This window comes from Hyaena hyaena, unplaced genomic scaffold (assembly GCF_003009895.1).
Source record: "Hyaena hyaena isolate Hyena2069 unplaced genomic scaffold, ASM300989v1 scaffold_248, whole genome shotgun sequence".
NCBI lineage: Eukaryota > Metazoa > Chordata > Mammalia > Carnivora > Hyaenidae > Hyaena > Hyaena hyaena.
Genome location: NW_024080881.1, coordinates 1,143,440 through 1,169,744, shown reverse-complemented (window position 1 = coordinate 1,169,744; position 26,305 = coordinate 1,143,440). Strand labels below are relative to the sequence as shown.

The window sequence follows — 26,305 nt, the reverse complement described above, 5'->3', positions numbered from 1 at the left end:
GTCGGTTTTGGGGAGCGCCCTCTTCGGGGTTGCAGCCGGCCAGCTTCTAACTGTGTCCTCACACGGTGGAAGGAGAGCAACGGAGCCTTTCGTAGTTCCTTCTATAAGGGCGCTAATCCCCTCGTGAGGGCTCCACTCTTGTGAGCTGATTCCCTCTCAAAGACCCCACTGGGGGCTACGATCTCAACATACGAGTTTGAAAGGACACAAACATTCAGTTCGTTGGAAGTATATTGTGGAAACCAAGAGATTTGCCTTGGTGCAGTCCAGAGGCCTGATTCGGGCTTTAATGGTTGTACACACACTCATCTGTGTGTGCGCTGTGTAACACTACGTGATTGGGGTCATGTGGACATTTATGGGACCAGCACCAAAATAAAACACAGATCTGTTCCATCATCACAGAGGCCCGGCCAGATGCGCCCTCGTCCCTAACCCCTGGCAGCTACTACATCTGCTCTCCATCTCTATAATTTTGTCATTGCATGCGATGTGAACATGGAATCATAAAGTATGTAACTTTTTTGAGACTAGCTTATTTTTTTTTTTCCCATCAGCATAACTGCTTCGAGATCCATTCAAGATGTTTCGTTCCTTTTTATTGCTGAGTAATATTCCACGGTGTGGACATACTCACCGTTCATTCATCGAGAGACATTTAAATTGTTTCCCAACATTGGCTATTGCGAATAAGCTGCTGTGAACATTCATGCACATATATTTTTTAAATGTTTTATTTCTGAGAGAGAGAGAGAGCGTGAGCAGGGGAGGGGCAGAGAGAGAGGGAGACACAAGAATCTGAAACAGGCTCCAGGCTCTGAGCTAGCTGTCAGCACAGAGTCCAACACGGGGCTCGAACCCACATATTTTTGAGTAGACGTACATTTTCATTTCTCTGGAATAAGTGCCCAGGTGTTTGATTACTGGGTTGTATGCTAAACCTATGTTTCGGTCAACAGAAACTGCTGAATTGTTTTCTAGGGTAGCTGTACTGTTTATATTTTCACCAACAATGCACAAGAAAGGCCATTTCTTTCCATCCTCCACCACATTCAGTTATTCTCACTATTTTCAGCTGTTTGAATAGGTGTGTAGTGATACCTGATCATGGGAACTGATTTCCTACCTTAGTCTCAGAGAGCTGGTTTCTCTCTTCATCTACGCCTCCGTGGATAGAGACTGTATATCTATTTGTCCCTATTTATTAGGGCACAATGACCCCCTGAAGAGTGTTATATCCGGTCACTGTATCTGTATGAGACCCTCACGTTAATGGGACGAGGGAAGACGCACCGATGTAGACCCTTCCTGGCGAGCAGCAGTCACAGCTGTCAACAGAATGAAGGCCAGCAGTTTTCCAGTCCTTCCCTATTCTCCAGAGGCCATTATCCTGTGTCTTTTTGCAGTTCCTGTGAGATGTTTGCTGTGTTCTTCACCCTTTACCTTCTAAGCCAACTCTGCCACACAGTGGTATAAATTTATGGGTTCACCTATGACTTTCAAGGATTTCTTTTTTTTTTTTTTATTTAAAAAAAAATTTTTTTTATTTATTTCTAGGAGAGAGAGAGAGAGACAGCGTGAGCAGGGGAGGGTCAGAGAGAGAGGGAGATACAGACTCTGAAATAGGCTCCAGGCTCTGAGCTGGCAGTAAGCACAGAGCCCGACGCGGGGCTCGAACCCACGAACCGCGAGATCATGACCTAAGCGAAAGTCGGACACTTAACCGACTAAGCCACCCAGGCGCCCCAAGGATTTCTTTTTTTTTATTGAAGGTTAGTTGACATACAATATTATATCAGTTTCAGGTGTACAACACAGTGATCTGGCAATTCTATACAATTCTCAGTGCTCACTGCGACGTGTCATCACTCTCTCTCACCATTAATGTTATTACAATGTTATTGAGTACATTCCTTATGCTATATGTTTTCATCTCTGTGACTTTTTTTTTTTTTTGAAGAGTGTGAGTGAGTGAGGGGCAGAGAAAGAGGGACAGAGTGCGGAGACTGGAGCAGGGCTCGAGCTCACCCGATGTGGGCTCAAACTCACCAACTGTGAGATCATGACCCAAGCCAAAGTCAGATGCCCAACCAACTGAGCCACCCAGGCACCCCTGGCTTTCAGGATTTCAAGAGGCATGTGTGCATTGCAGAAGTGTTAGAACCATCTTAGATTGAGCTGTCGAGTGTTGTCCATGGATATCTAGCTGATTGTACAAGACTGACTTGAAATGAGAGGTGGGTATCTATGAGAGCTGGTCAAGGGTATCTCACAGGGCCCAGTCCCGGGTGGGGATCAGTTCTTTTCTCTAGAAAAAGAACTAGGTCTTCCTAGACTCAGGCTCTGGCTGGAGTCAGCTATTAGCATAGAGTCCATTGTTGGCCTGGGTGCCCCCAACTCAGAGTCGATGAAAAGCCACTTGGAATAGGAAGAAGTGTTTGAGAGGGACAGCGACGCATTCTCTGGGGCTTGAAGGAACAGCTCGAAGGAATATGAGCTGAGACCATCACCTCTAATAATAGAGATAAGAGCAGACCACCTGGGATGCTGAAGGACAAGCTTAGTTCTATTTAAGGTTGTAGGATCAGTGATCCCATAATTCCAGTTCTGAGAAGGGAGTGGATGCTGAGCCCCTTCTTAGATTCTAGGAACATGTGGGCTCTAATTCTGTCTGCTGTCGGAAGCCTGCAGCAACACTTAAATTGATCAACTCAACACACAGGCATGGTGACTTCATAAAGAGTTTTGAGAATTTGTTATACATTCTGGATACAAGTCCTTTAATAGATATTTGATTTGGAAGTATTTTCTCCTAGTCTGTGGCTTGTCTTCTTCTCTTAACCATGTTTTCCAAATAATAGAACTGTGATTTTGATGAAGTCCAAATTGTCATTTTTTTCTTTCATGGAGTGTGTTTTTGTTGTCATTTCTTTTTTTTTTAAATTTTTTTAATTTTTAAAAATGTTTATTTTTGAGAGAGAGAGACAGATAGAGAGAGAGTGTGAGCAGGGGAGGGGTAGAGAGAAAGGGAGACACAGAATCTGAAGCAGGCTCCAGGCTTCAAGCTGTCAGCACAGAGCTGACGTGAGGCTCAAACCCACAAATCAAGAGATCATGACCCAAGCCGAAGTTGGACTCAACCAGCTGAGCCACCCAGGTGCCCATTTTTGTTGTCATTTCTAAGAGATCTTTGCCTATTCCAGGACCACAGAGGTTTTTCTCTCGAATTTTCTTCTAGGAGTTGTATAGCTTTAAGTTGTACACTTAGGTCTATGATCCATTTTGAGTTAATTCTGATATATGATGAGCTGTATAGACTGAAGTTCCTATTTTTGCAATGGACGTCTACTTGTTTCGGCATTATTTGTTGAAAAGACTGTTGCTGGGGCGCCTGGGTGGCTTAGTCGGTTAAGCGTCCGACTTTCGCTTAGGTCATGATCTTGCGGTTCTTGGGTTCGTGCCCCGCGTCGGGCTCTGTGCTGACTGCCAGCTCAGAGCCTGGAGCCTGTTTCAGTCTGTGACTCCCTCTCTCTCTGACCCTCCTCTGCTCATGCTGTCTCTCTCTCTCTCCTAGAAATAAATAAAACATTAAAAAAAAAATTAAAAAAAAAAAAAGAAAAGACTGTTGCTTCTCCACTAAACTGCTTTTGCACTTTTGTCAAATATCAATTAACTATATATGTGTGAGTATATTTTCTAGACTCCCTCTTCTGTTTCACTGATGTATGTGTCTCTGTGCCAATATCACACTGCCTGGATTGATCTAATCTTCTAAGTCTTGGTTGTGTAAGTCAGGTCGTTCAAGTCTTCTAGCTTTATGATTTTCCAAAGTTGTTTTTGACTATTCTAGGTCCTTTGCATTTTCACATGAATTTTTGAATTAGCTTGTCAATCTTTATTTAAAAGCCTTGGGTTTGGCCTGGTATTGCACTGAATCTATAGTCCATTTGGGAAAAATTTACATCTTTACAATATTGAGTTGGTCATACCTCATCTCAATATTGATATGGCATATCTTCATTTTTTAAATCCCTTAATTTCTCTCAATATTTTTTAATTATTTTCAGAGTAAATGTCTTGCCAATCATTTTTCAAATTTATCCCTAGCTATTTTGTTATTTATTTATTTAAAAAAGTGTGTTAATGGGGTGCCTGGGTGGCACAGTCGGTTAAGCGTCCAACTTCAGCTCAGGTCATGACCTCGTGGTTCGTGGGTTTGAGCCCAGTGTTGGGCTCTGTGCTGACAGCTAGCTCAGAGCCTGGAGCCTGTTTCAGACTGTGTGTGTGTGTGTGTGTCTCTCTCTCTGCCCCTCCCCCACTCATGTTCCATCTGTCTCAAAAATAAACTATAAAAAATAATAAAATAAAATAAAAAAGTGCATTAAATATTTTTAAAATATTTATTTTTGAGAGAGGGAGAGACAGAGTGTGAGCAGGGGAGGGGCAGAGAGAGAGGGAGACACAGAATCTGAAGCCAGCTCCAGGCTCTGAGCTGTTAGCACAAAGCCCAACTTGGGGCTTGAACTCACAAACTGCGAGATCATGACCTGAACTGAAGTCAGACACTTATTAACCAACTGAACTTCCCAGGCACCCCTTGAAAAGTTTATTTTTCAGTAATCTCTACACCCAATGTGGGGCTCAAACTCATGACCCTGAGATCAATTTTAGAAAGACAATACCATTTGGAATAGCATTTACAAAATGAAATAGTTGAGGTGCCCAGCTGGCTTAGTTGGGAGAGCATGTGACTCTTGATCTTGTGGTTGTGAGTTTAAGCCCTGCGCTAGATGTAGAGATTACTTAAACTTAAATAAATAAACAAGTAAATAAATAAAAATAAATACAATAAAATTTCCAATGGTTCATTGCCAGTATATAGAAATACTACGATTTCTGTACATGGATTTTATATCCTGCAACCTTGACTTAGTTAGAAGGCACCCTCGTCTTTTTTTAATATAGGAACTTAGTGTATACATTTCCCTCTAAGTTCTGCTTACCTGCATCCCATAAATTTCCATACATTGTGTTTTTTATTCTCATTTGGTTCAAGATACTTTCTAATTTCCCTTTTGATCCCTTCTCTGATCTATGGGGTATTTTAAAGTATGTTATTTAGGGGCATCTGGCTGGCTCATTTGGTGCAGCATGAGACTCTTGATCTCATGATTGTGAGTTCAAGCCTCACGTTGAGTGTAGAGTCTACTTAAAAAAAAAATAAAGTATGTTATTTAGTTTCCAAATATCTGGGGATTTTCTGTTATGGATTTCTAATTTAATTCCATGTGGTCAAAGAATATACTTTCTATGTTTTGAATCCTCTCAAATTTATTGAGACTTGTTTTATGGCCCAACTATAGCCTATCTTGGTAAATTTACTGTCCTAGAAAAAGTGTATTCTGCTGTTGTCAGGTGGAGTGTTCTATAAATGTCAGTTAGGTCCAAAAAATATCAATTGGGTCAAGTGGGTTGATAGTAATGTTCACATCTTCTGTAATCTGGACTGATTTTCCATTTACTTGTTCTATCAATTACTGTTCTATTAGATACTGAAATTTACGATGATTCCTTGAATATGCCTATTTCTCCTGGCACGTCTGCTAGTATTTTTTTTTCATGTATTATGAAGCTCTGTTAGTAGATATATATATACATTTAGGAAAGTTCTGTCCTCTTGATGAATTGACCCTTTTTTCATTATGAAATGACCCCCTTTATCCCTGGTAATATTCTTTGCTTTGAAACCTAACTTGTCTGGTATTATTACAGCCACCTGAGCATCTTTTTGTTGTTATTGTTAGCTGTTAACCTATTTGTTTCTTTTCTTTTTTTTTTAAATTTTTTAAAATGTTTTTTATTTATTTCTAGGAGAGAGAGAGAGAGACAGCGTGACAGGGGAGGGTCAGAGAGAGAGGGAGTCACAGACTCTGAAACAGGCTCCAGGCTCTGAGCTGGCAGTCAGCATAGAGCCTGACGCGGGGCTCGAACCTACGAACCGCGAGATCATGACCTAAGCGAAAGTCGGACGCTTAACCGACTAAGCCACCCAGGCGCCCCAACCTATTTGTTTCTTAAAAGCAAGGTTCTTATAGGTAATATATGGTTGGGTACTGATTTTTTCATCCACCAGACAAGCCTTGACATTTAACTGGAGTGTTTAGATAATTTAATTTCATGTTGATAGTATTTTGCTGCTTGTTTTTGATTTGTCCCCTCTTGTTTCCCTTTATCCTCTTTACTGTATTCTTCTTGATTGTTTTTATGAATCCGTTTTGTCTCCTTTTTTGGCTTATTAGCTATAACTGTCGTGTTATTTTGGTTGCCACAGGGTTTATAGTATGCATCTTAAACTTATCACAGACATTACATCACAGAATGCATACGAACCTTACAGTACTAGCCTTCCATTTTGCCCCACTCTGCCTTTGTGCCATTGTTTTCATATATTTTATATGTATATACATTTGTCATAAACCCCACATCATTTTGCCTTAAACAGCCAATTATCTTGTAAAGAGATTTAAACAATAAGAAAAAAAAAGCAGGGGCGCCTGGGTGGCTTAGTTGGTTAGGCGTTCGACTTTCGCTTAGGTCATGATCTCGTGCTTCGTGGGTTCGAGCCCCGCGTCGGGCTCTGTGCTGACTGCCAGCTCAGAGCCTGGAGCCTGTTTCAGTCTGTGACTCCCTCTCTCTCTCTGACCCTCCCCTGCTCATGCTGTCTCTCTCTCTCTCTCTCTCAGAAATAAATAAAACATTAAAAAAAAATTTAAAAAAAAAGAAAAAAAAAGCTGTTTAGGGGTACCTGTGTGGCTCAGTTCGTTAAGGTCCAATTCTTGCTTTCAGTTCAGGTCACGATCCCACAGTTTGGGAGATCGGGCCTCACATTGGGTCCTGTGCACAGGACCTGCTTGGAATTCTCTCTCTCCTTCTCTCTCTCAAAGTAAACTTTTTTTTTTAAGTCTTTATTTATTTTTGAGAGAAAGAGATCGTGAACAGAGAAGGGGCTGAGAGAGGGAGACAGAGGATCTGAAGCGGGCTCTGTACCATCAACGCAGAGCCCAACACAGAGCTCGAATTTATGAACCATGAGATCATGACCCGAGCTGAGGTTGGACACTTAACCAACTGGGTACCCTCAAGATCCCTCCCCGTCACTCCAGAAAACACTCGAGCATCTACAGGGAAGAAAGATATTTGGTTTCAAAACTATACAGACTTGAAAAGGTTGAAAATACATAATTAGAAAAGGAATTCAAAAGCATCTTTTGAAGAGAGAGTCAGAATAATTAAGGTAAGATGAAATTAAAAGGAGAACTGGATATACATTTGAAAGGAAAGGACGTTATTGTAGTGCTCAGAACAAGGGCATAAATCTTTAAAGCATTCATGGTTTAAGGGAATAAAATATCTAGGAGCCTTTCTGTTAGTTGGGCACTTTTTAGGCTGAATTGTGTCCCCTGCCCCTGATCTCCAAATTTATGCGTTGAAGTCTTAATCCTCAGTACCTATGAATGGCACTGTATTTGGAGATAAGTTCTTTAAAGGGGTGATTAAGTTAAAATGAAGCCATTAGGATGAGGCCCTAAACTAACATGACTAGTGTTCTTAGAAGAAGTGAAAGAGATGCCAGCAATGGCCATGTAAAGGGGCATCAAGAGGGCAGCAACTGCAAGCCAAGAAGAGAGGCCTCAGAAGAATACATACCGGCCAATACCTTTTCTTGAACTTCCAGTCTCTAGAACTGTGAGAAAAGAAATTTGTTATTTAAGCCACTCAGTCTGTGGTGGTTTTTATGGCGGCTGGAGCAAACTGATACAAGGATATAAAGTTCTACTGATTTCATCATTTGTTGCTGGATCCATTGGACCTGAAGATGGCAGCTACCTCCGGTCTTTTGAGAAAACTTAGTGTGGCCATTTCCTGGCAGTGGAAAGCTAGTCAATTTCTCTGTACTTTGTGTTTTTTCATCTTTAACACTGAACCTCAGAATAACTGTACTAAGGGTTTTTTGTGGGGGCTGAAAGCACGTAAGTACAGCATCCAGCACTGGGCACATAGAAGGTGATCAATAAACATTAGGCGATTTCCACTTCTTCACAGACTATATTTTGTCCAGTATCTTATAATAACCCCTGTATTTTTACTGCATTTTAACTGTATTTACACAGTCTATTTTTCATATTTTTTCTAATTAACAGGCAGGGCAGAGATTAGTATTTACAATTTACAAACTAAAAGACTAAGGACAGTTAGTTGCAAGGGGTTACACAGTGAGGCTGTGATAAAGTCAGGAGACAGGCCAGATAGTCCCATGGGTGCTTGTGGCTTCTCTGCATCTGACTTCACTACCAACTAGTGAAATGTACCAGGTTGTCTATCCTACACTTAACGGTCACTGCAAGTGTGCCGTTTGAACTCTGTTTTCTTGTTTTTAATTTTTTTAATGTTTATTTATTTTTGAGAGAGAGCGAGAGATAGAGTATGAGCAGGGGAGTGGCAGAGAGAGGGAGACACAGAATCCAAAGCAGGCTCTAGGCTCTGCGCTGTCACCTCAGAGCCCGACACGGTGCTCGAACCCATGGCCCGTGAGATCATGACCTGAGCTGAAGTTGGACGCTTAACCGACTGAGCCACCCAGGCGCCCCATAAACTCTGTTTTTTAACGATTTTCCTGTTTCCGTCTTTTGGGTCAGGCCACCTGCAGCAGGCCTGCTATGCCACGGTCATTTCTTGTTTTAGTGGCTCTGATCATAGAAATCAGACCCCACTTGATACCAGTGTGTATTAACACAGAAATCAGTAAGCTCTGAGGTGGGGGCTCCAGGAGCTATGTTCTTACATCTTATGCTATTGATTCGAACTGCTCAGAGGCCTTCAGGGCTCCCTTCAGGGCTGTGGGAGGCTGGCTGCTGGTCACATAGTACCCTGCCCGCCTGCCGATCCCAGCGACAGAACGTCACCGACACCCGTGGCACAGTCAGAGCCTATCGAGTAAATGGTCTAGTCGTTTTGGGAATTGTCATATTTGATGTTGCCCCTAATCGGGCCACCGAAGGGCTCTCCTCAAGGTCACCAGGGATTCCAGTCTCGAAGCCCAGCGGATAATTTTCAATGTGGACACTTTTCTAAAACCAAGGACAGTTCCAAGGTTTCTAGCCGGAGCGGCAGCAATGACAGAATTGCTACCAAGTGCAGTAGGGGTAGATTTGAAGGAAAGACCAGCAGCTCCGCTTCGGGGTTAGGAAAGAGAGGTCTGGCTGGAGGTGAAAATGTGGGAGTTAAGAGCATATTCATACTAATTTAAAGCCTGGAGACCCAGGGAATGTGCACTGACAGAAGAAATATAATTGGAGAAGAATCCCTGAGGAGCTTCAACGTTAAGAATTTGGGAGGCGAACAAGAACCAGAAAGGAAGCTGAGAGTCGCCAGTGTGGTGACAGGAAAGCAAAGGAAATGTCAGAGGAAGGTGACAGGGGCTGCATCGGATTCTGTCATTAACTACCTTGAGACCGCTGTGCTGCAGAGGTCATCTACAGCCCCAGGGCCCCCTGGCTTATAGGGGCCTGGGGCTGCCTTGTGATCAAGCCATCATGAACGCGTGGCCCAGGTGAGTCTTCAGGGGGACGATAGCCATCACAGACATCTGACTGCGACCACACGGGGCCCCTTCCCAGGGCTTCTCACGACACGGTAGCTGACTTTTCCTGGAGAAATCATGGGAGATGGGGAACTTCTAGCCCCAGGAAAGCCTTCAGAGGACTGCAGGTACCACTGACAATTTGACTGTAACCTTTTTTAAGGCACCTGGGTGGCTCAGTCGGTTAAGCATCCGACTCCTGATTTCAGCTCAAGTCATGATACCTCACAGTTTGTGGGTTCGAGACCCACATCGGGCTTTGTGCTATCAGCATGGAGCCTGCTTGGGATTCTCTCTTTGCCCCTCTCCTGCTTATGCTCTCTATCCGTCTAAATAAATAAATATACATTAAAAGAGAGAGAAAGAGAGAGAGAGAGACTGAGCTGAAACCACTCAGCTAAGCCACTCCCAGATTCCTGATCTACAGAAACCAGTGAGATAATACATATTTATTGTTTTGAGCCCCTACACTTTGAGGTAACTTTAACGTGGTAACAGATAACTAATACATGTGGTACTAGCCCTATTTTATGGGTGAAGACGTTAAAGCTCGGAGGGACAAGGTGACCAGCTCAAGATCAGGGAATGAACAAATGACAGAAGTAGCTTGCACCCAGAGTAGGATCTTGCACGTGGTATGTTGTTGACAAGTATTTGCTGAATTGGCCCAATCATTTTTTTTCTGCTGTCAGGTTATAGTTGAAGTACAACAGTGATGAGTTACAGCCAATTATGATTAATTGAGTGCTGTGGGTCCTAGAGAAATCTCCTTTCCATTTAGTGATTCACTGACCCTGGGAAAGGCAAAGGCTTGAGTACGTGGATGTTTGTCCACCCTGTTGCCCTGAATCCAAACACGCTCATTTTTGGGGAATCCCAAGGGACCTAAGAAACAGGGCCTGTACCAGTCAGGGTCCAATCCGAAGAAACCACACAATAACTTAAACCATGATTTGATGTAAAAATTATGAACTGTCTAGTAAGAATCCTAAAGAAACACCAGGGATAAGGAACAGCGACTAAGTAGCTCGGGGCCTGAGTCGATAGATGCCCAGGGAAGAGGCTCCCAACAGAAAGGCTGAAACCCAGACCATGTTGGAAACGTCCAGAGTTACAGAATAGAGACAGAATAAATACAGAGAAATTTTGCTGCAGTTTCTCTGCAACTACGGGCAGAATTTGCTGGAAATCCTCCCTTTAGGGTACTTTCAAGGGGAAGTGTCTCAGCAGAAAGATTCCATTGTAAAACTGCCTGTAGGGTTGAGCCAGGGGAAGCTTCTGGCTCTGGGTGCTCCTGACTTCCGGGCCCTGCAGGACCCTGGTGCTGCCAAGTGAGCAGACCAGCAAGGAAAACTCTTTCCTTTTGAAACGTGTCTCCAGTGCCCTCCACTGACAAAGCTTAACATGATGCCCGCTGTCAGAGGAAAGATATTTAAAGGGCCCAGATCCATTTTTAGAGAGCAGACAACAAAGAATGAATTTGGAACAGAGACGTGATTAATTGATAACTAGCTCAACGTGGCTCAGAGATAGGTAAGAATTCTACAGCGCAGGCATTTTGCTCAAGACAGCAGGTGACAGTTTTTCCCTGGCTTGAGACAAGTAGGATTATGACAACCAGCTCCATCAGGCCTAAGTCTCAAACTAAAGTTGGGGAGTCAAGTTAAGTTAGATGAGCAAGTGCAACAGGCTAAGTCGATGAAGACTGAACGCCATCGATCTTTGACAGAGAAATAGGTGCAAAAACAGAGTTCACTTTTCTTTACTATAAGAGAAACAGCACCCCAAGCCTGAAGATACATGGTGACTGACATTGGTTTTGAGGAGTGGAGGAGGGAGGAGTGGGAGCTATAGCAGGCTGTAAAGCCTTCCAAAGGGCGCAGCCACTACTCAGCAGGGGCAGACTGTTAGTACGTGAGAACACGGGCCCACTACCACCAGATCTGCCCAGTTTTTGAAGCAAAGCCAGATATTGCATTTTAACACAAAATCAGCCTACTTTTAGACATGGTAAATTAAAGCAAAAAAATGTTAGACACTGTGAAAGGTAAAGTGAGTAAGTGTAAGGATCAATTGCCCCCTGGCGTCTTGCAGCCCCACTCACCTCCTAGCATGGGGCCAATCACTTCCAGGGTCGCCAGGGCTTCTACCCCACACTGACCCAGGCTAGCTTCATCCTGCGGTGGAGAACCTGGGGGAAGCATGACTTTATCTTCAGTGGTGAGGCCCTCCAGAGAGATCACATGAGCCTAGGGAAGAAAGGGAGGGTCGAGAACGTTCTCTGGGGAAGTCACAGGAAGCCGGGCCACGGGGACATGGGTTAGGGAAGCTCAGGGATACACTATTACCTTTTACCTTGATCTGGGCAACTGTCTCCGGGCCGGTCGCTTCAAGAGTGTGCAGCTCCCTGGCACGGACAAACAGCTGCCATGTCAGTGACTTGGGGACAGAGAAGAGTGAGCTCAGCAGCTGGGAGACTCAGGAAAAGGGCTTGAGGGGGTCCAGGACAGCTCGTGGGGCAGAAGAACACTAGTGGTTGAGACAGCATCCTAGGGGAATCGCAGGGCAGAGCTAACCAGAGCCCCCCGTGGGTGCACGAACGGGGGCGAAAGGTTAGATCTCCCACGACCCCGGGTCCAGGTCCCGCTTCCCTGTTCCCCTAAGCCTTGCTGCCTTTGGTCCCTCAAGTGTCACGTTTCCGTTGTACCCGGATCTTACCTGGGGCCGAACCTCACACCGCGTAACCGTGGAAACGGAATCCAGAGGCTACGGAGCGACCGCGCGAAGACACCGGCCACTAGGGGCGCACTGAGTCCCTGCCCCGCGCCGCCTCAGGCCTCGCCCCCGCGCTCTTCGCCACGCCCCCTCGCGGTCCGCGCACGCGCAGACACCTCCCAGGGCGTGCCAAGGCTCTGGTCCGGGGATCTAGGTTTAATTTTGACCCTGCCATACGCTGCCGGTGTCACTTCGTTTCCACCAACCTCAATTTCAGCAGAATAGAGATAATACTACATCCGACCTCAGAGGGCTGTTAGGCTAAAACGAAGGTGCCCACAAATCACTTAGAACTCTGTTCCTTTGTTCCAGAAATTTATCTGAGTCTTTCTGGCCTGAAGACGGGAGAGATCATCCTCAGAGAGTCACCTAAAGCCCCACAGCAGCTGTGGCCTTGGTTTCATTTATACATTCAGGTCTTCATTCAGTCCGTAGATACTTACTGAGCACAACTCAAGCAGGAGGCAAGCGCCAGGCCCTGGGCTGCACACGGTAGCTTGTCCTGGATCAACACGTATGCAAAGTGGAGGCTCTTGACATGGAGTCTGGAGGTGGCTTGGCCATTTGGTGCTGCCCGTCTGCAGACGCTGAGAAAACAGGTCCTCAGCCATGGGGAGATGAAGCCTAGGAAGAATTGGCTTATCATCCGTATTCTTTGCAACCTGCACCCCCACCCCAGCTCTTCACCCAGCCTGCCCCACCCTGTAAGGTGTGTTTCCCCATGCACAACATCACAGACCTTGTCTACAAGCGCTACCCACAGCAAACTCCCGATGAGAAGAGAGGAGACATCTGGTTAGTGGGTAGGTGGGCCAGACTTCTGGTCTCTGCCTTCTCTCTCTTTTTTTTTTTTTTTTTTATTTCTTGGAGAGAGAGAGAGAGACAGCATGAGCAGGGGAGGGTCAGAGAGAGAGAGAGTCACAGACTGAAACAGGCTCCAGGCTCTGAGCTGGCAGTCAGCACAGAGCCCGACGCGGGGCTCGAACCCACGAACCGCGAGATCATGACCTAAGCGAAAGTCGGACGCTTAACCGACTAAGCCACCCAGGCGCCCTAGGTCTCTGCCTTCTCTTCAGGGCTCAGGGGGTGGGAGCCCAGAAGGCTGAACTGCTCTCTCTGTCCTATAGAGGGGTGAGGCACCTGGCTAGGACTGGCTGACCTCCTTCCTTCTGGACACGAAGGGTTTCCCTGTGGTTTGATGCCCATCACCCAGATCGACCAGGTGATGGACGACCATGCTGACCAAGGGCAGCTACATCTCGGCTCCTAGAGAAGGGCTTCTCAAGTTTGGCCAAGCAGCCTGCACGACAGTGTTCCCTGCATTGCAGACGAGCTCCAGAGGGGATGGAAGAAGCAGGGCCTCGGAGCCAGGGAGACGTGCTGGAACTGTGAGGCAGGAAGCACGTGGCTGGAATCCGTGGGACCAGTCCCTGCCCTGAAAGGGGGAGGTGTGGGAGCTTGCAGACGCATCAGCAGTGGAGCAGGGACGACAGGGCCAGAGCAGCTAAGTACCTTCCAAGGAGGGAAGTCTAGGGAGACCTAGCAGGAGCAGCCAAGCAAGGGACGGGATGGCCGGTGGCCCCCTCTGGTTCCTGCCCACTTCATAGGCTGTGGGTGAGGCCACTGGCCGCTCTGCCTGGTGGGAGTATGTGTCCTAACACGGCTGAAGCAGGAGGCAAATTTAGGCTCTGGAAGTGGCCATGGTGCCGGGAAGGGGGGAGTCTCGAACCCCTCCTTCCTAGGCCGCTTTGTCCTTGTGAGCTCACTCCTGTAAGCGTGGCTGAGCGCCTGCCTTGTGCCAGGCTGGGCAGTGTTGGGCCCGACAGAACTGACCCAGAGATGGGGGTGAAGGACAGTCCTGGCCTCTCCCCACTGGGCCGCCAGGTGGAAGGGCTTCAGCACAGGGGAGCCGCCCCCCCAGTTCCTTCTGCTTCTGATCCCCTTTCTCTAGCCCAGTACAGCAGCCACGAGTGGTTTCCCAGGACCTTTGGGCTGATGCCTGATGCAGGGAGGACGGGGAGCAATTCCAGGGGACCCAGAAAAAGCACGTCTCCCTTTCGTGGCTACTCTGGCCTCAACTCACGTCCAGGTGACGTGTGGCCTTCCAGCTGGGTGAAGCTGTAAGGAGGGTGTCCTTTTTTCTGGTCTTCCTCTCCCAAGGTAGAAGGGACAAGCCACACAAACGCTGAAGGGGGACCTTGCAGGCAAGAAGGTGCTGGCCCTTCGGCTCCCCACCCCTAGTGTTATTTGGACAATAAAAGGAAAGAAGCGGTGACACATATGACAGCATCGATCAACCCTGAGAACATGCCAAGTGGAGCAGGTCAGATCCCAAAGGACAATTATTGTATTTTATCATTTATTTTTATTAGTGACAAGAAGATGTTACTTTATTTTTTTTCTTTCATTAAGATTTAAGGGTTTTTTTTGGAGGGGGGGGTGTAGGTGGATCAGTCAATTGAGCGTCTGACTTTGGCTTAGATTGTGATCTCACAGCTTGTGAGTTCGAGCCCCACAGCAGCTCGCTGGTGTCAGCTCAGAGCCTGCTTCGGATGCTCTGTCCCCCTTTCCCTGTGTTCCTCCCTTGAAAATAAATAAAACATTTTTTAAAAAAAGATAAGGATATTTTTTCTTTAAAAATTTTTTTAATTCTAGGGGCACCTGGGTGGCTCAGTAAGTTGAGTGTCTGTTTAGGCTCAGGTCTTGATCTTGCAGTTCCAGAGTTCAAGCCTCTACATTGGCGGGGGGTCATTGCTGCTGTCAGTGCACAGCCTTTCTCTCTGTCTCAAAAATAAATAAATATATTTTAAAAAATCCCAAACCCCTTCTCCCTTTAAAAAAATAAATAAATAGGGGTGCCTGGGTGGCTCAGTCAGCTAAGCGTCCGACTTCGGCTCAGGTCATGATCTCACAGTTCATGGGTTCGAGCCCCGCATCGGGCTCTGTGCTGACAGCTAGCTCAGAGCCTGGAAGTTGTCTTCGGATTCTGTGTCTCCCTCTCTCTCTGACCCTCCCCTGCTCACGCTGGCATCTCTCTCTCAAAAAATAAATTAATTAAATAAATAAAGAAAAAACATTTTAAAAATTAAAATAAATAAATAAATAATAAATATGAAATTTTAATTACATTATAGTTAGCATACAGTGTTGCATTAGTTTCATGGGACAATTATTTTAGATTCTATTTGTATGAATTCTCTAGAATTGGCAGATGCATAGACACAGAAAGTAGGTTAGAGGTAGCCAGGGGCTGTGGGGGAGGGAAATGGCAGCAACTGTAATGGATGTGGTTCCTGTCAGAGGCAATGAAAGAGATTTGGAAATAGCGGTGACAGTTGCACAACTTCGTGAAAGTAATTAATGCCATTGAATTATATACTTAAAACTGGTTTAAATGCCAAGTTTTACACTGTGTGTGTGTGTGTGTGTGTGTGTGTGTGTCCCCTCAATAAAATTTTTTTAAACATTTAAAAAAGGCCACAAAGCCAAGCAAAATGCCTCCTGGTCAGATTCAGCCTCCACAATGAAATCTGACACAGCGATTGGAGGCAGGAGAGGCTGGGGGTGAGGTGGGAGTCTGGGATCCGCAGGGTCAGAAGGATGGAGAAGAACTAGCAGAGAATGTAAGGGGAAACTGAGGCTTGAATTTGCGTCCAGCAGCCCGCGTAGTCTGTACCAATCAGACACCAAGCCCCACCTTAGCACTGTCCCCAACTCCGTCCCCACTGTCCCTGTCCCGTCCAGTCCACCTCATCCTGCGCTGGCTTCCTCCACTTTGACCTTTGATCCATCTTCAATTGGCCTCGGTGGTGACCCTTCTAGAACCTGGATCTGACCACATGTCTCTCCTGCTTAAAGTCCGTCTGCAGCTCCCCACTGCCTCTGCTCAGCCTTGCAGGCGACGCTGTTCCCAGCTGACTCCAACCTGCTTTTCCTGCTTCGCAGTCCTCATGTTCCCGAGCTCCGAGTTCCTTTATGTCCATAGCCATTTTTGCATACCTTCCGTGCGGCAATTCATAAATGTTACCCCTAATTTCCCCCACAACTCTGCAAGGTCGGTACCATTGACTTGATTTTAGAGATGGAGAAACTGAGTCTCAAACAGGCTAGGTCAGACTCAGGTCTATGCTCTTTGAGATGTGTTGGCTCCTCTCTGTCATTTCCTGGCCGCCCAGCCTTTGTTTATGCGCGAGCATAATAAGCCTGTCAGCCCCCAGCAGCGGGCTGATCAATTCCAAGGGCTAAAGGTCCCAAAGCTTCTTCCGACTCATGTGGCTGCCGCTCTTCAGATCGACAGGCACCTTGGTGGACATCGCGACCTTAGCACCAGGTGGACGCAAGCCACCCACCGAGACCATGGCCTCCCGCTGCCTCCTCTCACCACCTCAGCCGGAAACACCAGATCCACAGGGCAATTTTCCGTCACCAAAATTTGCCAAGAGGTTGAGGGATTGCAGATGATGACAAAGTGGCCATCAGTCTCCTTTGGGAGGGTCCAAGCCAAGGTCCCTTTTTTTTTTTTTTAAGTAAACTCTACCCCCAACATGGGACTCGAACTCATGGCCCTTAGATCAAGAGTCACATGCTCCACTGAGAGCCAGCCAGGCACCCCAAAGGTCCCTTAACAGGTTCTCTTGGCAGGCCTAGATGGCTCAGTTGGTCGAGCATCCAATTCCTGATTTTGGCTCGGGTCATGGTCTTGAGGTTCAGGGGATCGAATCCCAAGCAGGCTCTGCACCATCAGTGTAGAGCCTGATGTGGGATTCTCTCCCTCCCTCTCTCTCTGTACCTCACCTGCTCACCTGTGCATGCTCCCTCTCTCAAAATAAATAAACATTAAAAAAGAAAGAGAGGTTCCCTCTACCAGGGCTGACTGGTTTCCTACCCTTCTCCATGTCCTGCTCCCCCAACTCGACCCTGCACACTGCATTTCCCTCAGGCTTGTCCGGGCTTGGCGTTCCCTCCAGCCCACAGGAGCCCAGCTCTCTGAAGAGGACTTGTGCTGTCACGTGAGCTGAGATCAGGTTGAGACGACTTGCTGGGCTAACTGGGCTCTGAGAGGCGGGGAGCCCCGAGCCCGGCTGGAAGGCCCTACCTCCCAGGCCAGCTCTGCACACCTCCCCTCCCGCTTCCAGAATTTCTGATGAGACAGGGCATGTGGAAGGGGTCATCGCAGGCACGGGCGGGGGATCCCTGGGGACCATGCGACAAGGCAGCCAGTGGCACTGCGGCCAGTGAAACGGACTGCGCTCCTGTGACGGCTTTCTGGGCATGCGGGGAAGGGACGGGGGAGGCTGACAGAGCTCGGCGAGAGGCTTGCGTGGGGCTTGCTCAGCATCACAGCACGCTGTCCCCGCCGGGTCCCGGGCTGGGGGTCTCCTGGGATCCATCCAGGTCCCGGGCAACTGGATGGGGCAGTCTTAGATCCCTCGGTGCCCGTTTGGGCCCCTCCCGCCCCAGGACCAGCGTGGTGGCCTTGCCTTCTCCTCCCCCAGGGCCACCCCGCACCCTGACCTGCCAGCCCACAGCTCCTCCACACTGAGCTCCTCCCCGCAGCCGTCCCAGAAGAGCCTTCCGGTCCTCGGAGGTGGTCCTGGGAGCCTCAGATGGAGGAGGCCAGGTGGGGAGCACAGCCTGAGGGATGCGGTGAGCACCCCCCCTCAGCCTTGGGGTTCACAGTCCCTAAGCTCTCCTCTTCTCGTCAAAGGATTGGTTCGGACCGGGCTAATTCGTCTTCTGCATATGGCCCGGGGAGGGGGAGAGCCCTTGAGAACCCAGCCCCAGGTTCTCCAAGGGGGCGATGGAGGAGTCCGTGGAGGGGAGCACTCCCGGGGGAGGCCCTGGGTGCTCCAGCCCAACGTCTCTCCTCAGGACCACAGAGGGGAAGGGCCTGGAGCGGGAGCCGGAAGGAAGCAGAGACGCCACAGGGACTCGAACCCCGGCCCGGCAGCACCAGGCGTGCCACCACTGGCGCCTTTTGCTTTTTCCTGCTCGCCTTCTCACAGACTCAAAGGTGAAAAGCAAAACCTGAACGCGGCCATGGGCCGCGTCCAGTAAAAGAAACACCTGCGGCGGCTCCGGGCCTCCCTCCCTCCCAGGTTCGCCCTCCCTGCCCTGACAGCCCTGTCAAAGGCGCAGCCAGGGGGATGCGTGTCCCCTTGGCCTCATGGCCGCACGTTTCCTGTTGTGCTAGATGCACACCCCAGCTGCAGGAGCTCACGAAGCCCGGGGGAAAACTGAACCACGAGTTATGGTCCCGCTCCCTAGAGGGCAGTGTCAGCAGTAACATGTCTTCGTATGTAGATGGAAATTTCCAGAAAGATCCTAAGAAACGAGAGCGGCCACCTCTGTAGCAGAGCTGGATGGGTGAGGGGAGGGGAGGGGAATTTACTTTCACTTTATACCTTTTCCATGGTTTCTATTTTTTTTTTTTTTGATGCTCCAGGTGAGGATCGAACATGGCTCGAATTTTTAACTCTATGCAGACCACTTTTATAATTAAAGGCAAAAATTTCACGTTTGTCATCCAGAACAGGAAGTCTAAGAACTAGAGGAAATTTCAAGCACCCTGGCCTAGCTCAGATGCCAGCGGTGCTCCGATGTGCTGGGCCACACAGCCTGGCCCACTGCGCCCCCCGCCCTCGCCCTCTCCGCCACTGTTGGCTGTGAGGTCCTTCCTGCACAGCTGCCGCTGCCTGAGAACGAAGCACAGCCCCACGCCGGCCTCTGGCCCGGCGTCTGAGTTCCCGCAGAGGACGGTCCGAGTCACCAGGGCCCCAGAGACAGGAGGAACAGGAAGCCCACCCCGGACCCTGGACCAGTTTACCTGCCCCCGGCCACCCTCCCAGCCTGCTGCTCCCGGGCCGGGCGCTGCCTCCTGTGGGCCCACGGCGGGTCCAGTGGGAGCACTCCCAAGTCTGCGGTCCTCCTCCGGGAGTCCTGGCCTGGCCTCTCCTGAGGGGAGGGCCGCTGGACCCCTCCTGCCGACCCCGAGGAGCTCAGGAGCCCGCTTCCAGCAGGGTCCGGAGAAGGCGAGGCTCAGAGGGGGCTGAGACCTGTTCAGAGTCACCCCAGGTCGGGCTGAGAACGGGTCCTACCAGTCCCGAGGGATGCTCTGCAAGCAGAACTAGTCCCGCATCGCTCACACACTCACACTCACACTCACACACACTCACACTCACTCACACACTCACTCACACTCACTCACACTCACTCACACTCACACACTCTCACTCACACACTCACACTCACTCACTCACTCACTCACACTCACACACACACACACACACACACACACACACCCAAGGTCTGAGGACCACCGGGTGGGCTCAGAGCCAGGCTTCCATCCCCCTCACCCATCTCCCTCGCCTCCCCCCCACCTCCTAGCTTGCCCATCTCCCCTCCTGGCCTCGCTTCAGGCTCCAGTCCCCAAACACAGCACAAAGGGCAGGCACTTACTTACTGCAGCAGGAGGGAGGAACCGTGCATAGCCATCTAAGTCCCAACCTGACGAAGCAACAAAGCTCTGGCCTTAAAAGGCCTCAGAAATGGGGGGGCAGTCAAAACAGTCTGTAAGATGAGCAAAGAATTAATTCAACATGTTAGTGACGAGACCCTCAAGGTGTCTGCGGCAGGAAACTCGGAGAGTGACCTACGCAGGGAAATGCGTCCCCGGTGAAAACTGAAATGGCTTCGAGGAAGCACTCCACGCTCACGGTCACAACAGAAACGGCTGTGGTGGCAGGGCGGTGGGCAAAACAGAGTGTACAACCGGCCCCTTGCGACCCTCTGGACCCAGGGCAGTGAGCGAAGAGGACCAAGCAATTCCCGCCCCTTCCCTCCGGCCAGTGGGGACAGGGACCAAACCAAAAGCAGCCTGGGGGTATAAAAGAGGATTTGCCCCAAGACATCTGTGCCGCTGTCATTTAGGGTTACAAAATGCTGGAACCAGCCCACACGAGGTGGCAGTGGCAGGCTCGCACCCTGGAATTCCCCAGAGAATTCAGCCACAACAGGCGGATTATTTCAGCACCAGTCACTGTGTCTACACCGTAGCCTGAAGTGGGAGAAGCAAAATAGCACCCGATCACCACCGTGTAAAACAAACACGTGACATGGGCAGGAAACAAATGAGAGATGGAAAAATGCTTTCAAAATTCAACAGTTGAAAATTCCAACACCCAGGTACTTCATTCAACCGGCCGGTGGGGATGGGGTGGGTCTCCGGCTGCCCTGTCAGCACCAAGCCCTCCCCACAGCAGGGCCGGACCCTCCATGTACCAAACACACTGCAGCAAAACATACAGAACAAAAACTGCTGAGCAGCCCTGGGGGGCTGTGGAGAGAGCGAGGAGTGGTGGGGAAGACGTAATCATGCTTCGCATTACATAGGGACGTCGTGGTTTTGGACTGGACCCAAAACCATCAAAAGGGATGGATCCAGAATACGGGATGTGACAAAGAATACTTTCTTGAGTGTCGTGGAACATTTATAAAAATGATCATACCTTAAGCAGTGAAGAAAAGGAGCCACAGATCCAAAAAAGCAGAAATTGTACCGGGCACTTCCTCAGGTAACCATTCATTAAAACAGAAACTGATTATAATAGTTTAAAATTAAAAAAAAAAAAAAAAAAAACAACCTTCTAAAGACTTGGAAAATTTAAAGCATACTCCTTAAATATGTTCAAATGATATATCAGAACTAAAACCAAAAAGCATATAGGAAATAAGGACAATTAACTCTTCCCAATTATAGACAGGGAGCCTTCGGGTGCTCTATGGGGGACACCCCGAGTCCTCACTGTGGCCCCGCCAGCCCCACCTTGCACTCCTAGCTCCAGCCAGTTCCCTTCACAGCTCAGAGGCTTTGCTCATGCCCTTCCCTCAGCTGGGAATGCTCTTCCTTACAGACTCACCTACCCTTCAAGTGAGAGCTCAAAGGTCTCCCCTGGGTTAGGGCTCTGTCTTCACCCTCAGGCTGCACTCCACCCCCTGTGGCTGTTGTCACACTGTGTTAACTCGTGATCTATATAATCACCATCCGAGACCTGTCCCCCAGGAGAACGGGGGCACCATAGGAAAGCCAGGCCATTTGTCTCACCTGCCTGTGTCTGTGGAGTCCAGCTGGGTATCTGGACATGAAGGAGGTCGTTGGAGTGATCGTTAGAAACTGGACCAGTGTGGACCGACTGGACCAGTGTGGACCGAAGCAACAGCGGTTCGCCAGAGCGTCCCCTCCCGAGGCTCCGGCTGGGCCCTGGCCACTAACTGGCCTCTGGGTGGGGGTGGGAGGCATCAGTTCCCTCCCTGACAGAGGGTCCACACGTCAGCATCTGAGGGCTCTGTCCATGGTCACCATGGGGCTAGAGCAGGACCGCCTCCTGCCTCAGCCTCCCTGCCGGTGCTCTGCCTCCCCCGCCTTCCGCATTAAGCATGCAACACGAGACTGTGGGAAAAGAGTGACAAAAGAACATCGAAGGAGAGCTCAAGAATTAATGAAATAAAAGCAGAAATTAATAAATTACAACATGAAAGCAGAATTGCGTTTTCTACCTAAACCTGCTCTTTTGAAAAAGCCAATAAAATAGATTTCTTGAAAGTCTGTTAAAGATAAACTAGGAATAAAACGTGAAGACTGCATTTTTTTTTACTCCCAGCCCCAAAAGCCATTGACAAGGATATTAAAATGCAAAAAAAAAAAAAAAGCTCTACACTAATACGTATTTAAAAAGGCAATTTTCTTAGAAAACTTAATTTTAAAAAATTGACTTCCAATGAACTAGAAATATGGACTAGCCTATAACTTGGGAAGAAACTGGAAGTTTGCAAAGAACACGGAATCTCCAAATAGAAGTGGCAGCCCAGGCAGCGTCACACAACTCTGTGCTCTGTCATCTGAACCAGGTGGGAGCCTGACAGCGATGGGAAACGGCAGCGCCCCTCACTCCCAGCACCTGGGCCGTGCGACCCCTCATCTCAGCCTCATGCGAACCACAAGTTATGTTCTAACTTTATTTCTGTCCCCATTTTATCAAGGAAACCGGCTTCAAGGATTTTAGAAATGTGGCCAACGTCATGCGCTAATAGTGGCAAGGCAGGGACTAGAAACTCAGCTGTCCAGCCCAAAGCTCTGCTCTTAGCCGCTGCTCTTGAAAGCGTCTCTGCCCTTCCCGAGGTCCTGATACCAAAACCTGCCGGACAGCGTCCCAAAGTTGAGCGAACCTTCTGATTCATTTCTGTTCTGGCAGAAAACAGCTCTGGGACTGGGAATGGAGTGTTTCAGAAATCACAGGAGGCCGTAACATTCCATGATGTCATTCATCATGAGAGAATGAAAGGTGAAAAACTCGATGCTCAGGGGGGAAAAAAGATGCAGGAAAGAAAGACATCTGAATAAATCCGGTATCTATTACAGGACGTTAGAAACCAAACCAAACCTTCTAAGCACTTCAAGCACTCCAGCAAGATGACCCCGGCTCACGTACCAGGTGGTGCCCGCTGACGTCACACAGGAAGGGGTGCCCACCCAGTTCATACTACACGATCGGAACACTCTTTTCTCTGCCCCCAAACCTTAATCATTCACATGACACCTGGTCATTATTTTTTTGCCACATCTGAGTATAGCCAGTTTTCCCCCTTAAATCAAGTTACTTTTATTTTTTATTTATTTTTTTTAATGTTTTTTTAAATTTATTTCTAGGAGAGAGAGAGAGAGAGACAGCGTGAGCAGGGGAGGGTCAGAGAGAGAGGGAGTCACAGACTCTGAAACAGGCTCCAGGCTCTGAGCTGGCAGTCAGCACAGAGTCCGACGCGGGGCTCGAACCCACGAACTGCAAGATCATGACCTAAGCGAAAGTCAGACGCTCAACCGACTAAGCCACCCAGGCGCCCCAAATCAAGTTACTTTTAAAATATAAATTTATTTTATGTCAAAGAACACTACCAAGAAAATGGAAACATGACCCCCAGAAGGGAAAAACGTGGTTAAGGGTCTAGTATCCAGAATATACAAAGAACTCTTAAAATTCAATGATGAAAAGATGAACTCTGAAAAAAGGGACAAAGGGTCCGTATAGACAGTTCTCTAGAGAGGATCTACACACGGCCAACAAGCATATGAAAAGGTGCTGGACATCATTAGTCATGAGAGAAATGCAAATCAGAATCACAGGAAATAGCACTGTGCCCCCATTAGGATGGCTATGATCCAAACAGAGGGAGGGGTGCCTGGCTGGCTTGCATGGATGAGTATGCGACTTGGGGTTGTGAGTTCAAATCCTACGCTGGGTGTAGAGCGTATATAAAACACACACACACACACACACACACACACATACACACACACACACACACAGAGCCAGTAAGAACAAGGGTTGAGGGTGTAGAGAAATCGGAAACCTCATCAACTAACGGCGGGAATGTAAAATGGCACAGCTACACCAGGAGACAGTTTGGTGGATCCTCGAAAAGTTAAGCACAGAGTTACCTGACCCAGCACTGCCACTCCGAGGCACACACCAAAGACAACTAACACAAATTCACATAAAAACTGCACAGAAGCATTACTCATAATAGCCAAATAAGCGGAAGCCACCCAGTTGTCCAACTGGTGACTGGACAAAGTGTGGTGTAGCCGCACCACAGGACAGTACTCAGCCTCGCGAAGGAAGGAAGTATCATTACATGCCGCAACGCGAATGAAACCTGCAAGCGCTGTGCTAAGTGAAATAAGACGGACACAAAAGGACAAATGTACGATTCTGTTCATGCAAGGAACCTAGAACAGGCAAATTCGTGGAGACAGAAAGTACAGTAAAGGTTATCAGGAACCAGGAGGAGGAAACACCAACCGAGCAAGTTCTCCCACAGCAGAAGCTGCTCATGTTCTTGCCCATCACCAGCGCGCCTCTGCCAAACCAACGTCACGTGTGCCGTCTTCACATCCACATCTGTCGCAGACAGACTTTGATCAGTTACAATAATGAAAATGCAGGGGGGAAAGGGGACCTGGAGGAGGGAGGGGGGAGGGAGGGAAAGTTATTGTTTTATGGGTAGCAGGCTTCTGTTTGGGAAAATGAAAAAGTCCTGGAAATGGGATAATAGTGACGGTGGCAAAACATGGTGAACACACTAAAACCCACTGAACTGTACACTCTGACAGCATGAATCTTACGGTACGTGAGGGGTATTTCAATTAAGGAGAGAAAAATAAAATTCCTTTTCCAAGGAAATGTTGTATTACTGTCATAAACAGAAAGTCGGCGATTTTCACATACATGATAAAACAAATGTGTGAATATTAAAATTCTGAGATGTCTCTCAGCAGATCGCTCCAACTGAGGATCATCAGGAGGACACCCAAAGGGCAACCTGACGTGTGCTGCGGGGGGCTCACGTGTGCCCCGCAGGGCCAGCCTGACCCTTCTCTAGCTGCTGGGTGGGAACAAGACCACGATGCTCACAGTTCATTAGCGGTTACGGCCAGGGCCAGTGAGGCAGGAGAGAAGCATGAAAAATGGAATAAACCACATGAACGACAGAACCATTCAAGAGGACTCTTGCTTTGAAACTCTGGTAGAATAGTGCTCGCTCCGTTTCAGCGAGCACTGAGCACAATGCCTATTCATTTCACTAAACCCTCGTCCCACTTCTTAGTAGATAATATGATTATCCCTTCTTACAAATGGAGAAACTGAGGCAGAGAGCTGGTCGCAAGTCAAGCATGAGAGCAGGGTCACTGGACTCAGAAGCCTGCCCTTTTAGCCAGGAGGCTATATTGTTTTCCAACTGGCCTTCATAATCAGCCTATTTATTTTAAAAATAATGTATATCTGTAAAACAAGTCTTCTCATATACCACCATAATCAGAAATTTTAATAGAAAATATATCTAATCACAACACAGAATATAACATATCTAGAAGCAAACTTCATAAAGGTTCATAACTTGTACAAGAGAGGTCTACAATTTCCGAGGGACATGAAAATCATGCGATCCTAAACAAATGGTATGGTGGGGGGGAGGGGGGGGCTGTTCCTAAATGAAAAGTCTCAATGTCACAACATTTCGATAAACATAATGCAATTCCAGTAAAAACCAGAATACCTTAACAAAATGCCAGGGGTTTGAATTACCACATTTTCAATCAGATGTGATAAAGCTAACATAATGAAAACACTGGACTGGCAGAGGAAAGACAGATCGGCAGAACAGACTAGAAAGTTCAGAAACAGACTCGATTATATTAAAAGTACTTAGTACATTACTAACAAGTTTCAGATCAGTAGAGAAAAAGCATCAATCAGGGAGCGGCGCTGGGGAAATCGGTTGGCCATCTTGAATTAATTGGATTCTTGCCTCATGCGGCACAAACACCTACACAACTTCTAGATGGATTAAAGAGTTATGTCAAATGTCAAAAATGAAATCACAAGGAAGCCAGTGGGAAATACAGCAGAACATCAAAGTATGAAACCATGATGAAAGTAATGGCCTTGATGACAAAACTTAAAACCCTTGGCAACACCCAACAAGTAAATTCAAAAGGCAAATTACAGCTTGAAACCAATGCGACATCATGTGTCAACTTAAAAAACAAAAAGGAAAACAAAAAGCAAACTACAAACTTGAACTATGTTTTGTAATATTCGAGGGTAAACGTCCTCAAGTGAAGGGTTCTCAGGAGGTGAAAACATAACTGAAGCACGAGTAGCCACATACATTAGCCAACAGTGTTCATTTGGCTCCAAAGACTCAAAAAGTGGAAACTGAACCAGGACGACCCTGGAGTTTGCCTTCCCAGGCTGCAGGGCCCTGCTGCTGTTGGCACCAGGCGGGGGAAAACTGAGGGGGGCGCTTCACAACCTGAGTCATAAAACCCAGAAG

General features: G+C 47.9%; 1 long non-coding RNA gene across 1 annotated transcript; it reads right to left on the bottom strand.

Moving 5' to 3' along the window:
* Nucleotides 1-18,836: 18,836 nt before the first annotated feature.
* On the bottom strand, nt 18,837-19,768 carry LOC120240228. Its single transcript, XR_005530598.1, has 2 exons — nt 19,679-19,768; nt 18,837-19,563 (listed from the first exon to the last, which is right to left on the bottom strand). It is a non-coding gene; the product is annotated as an uncharacterized LOC120240228 (long non-coding RNA).
* Nucleotides 19,769-26,305: the final 6,537 nt, after the last annotated feature.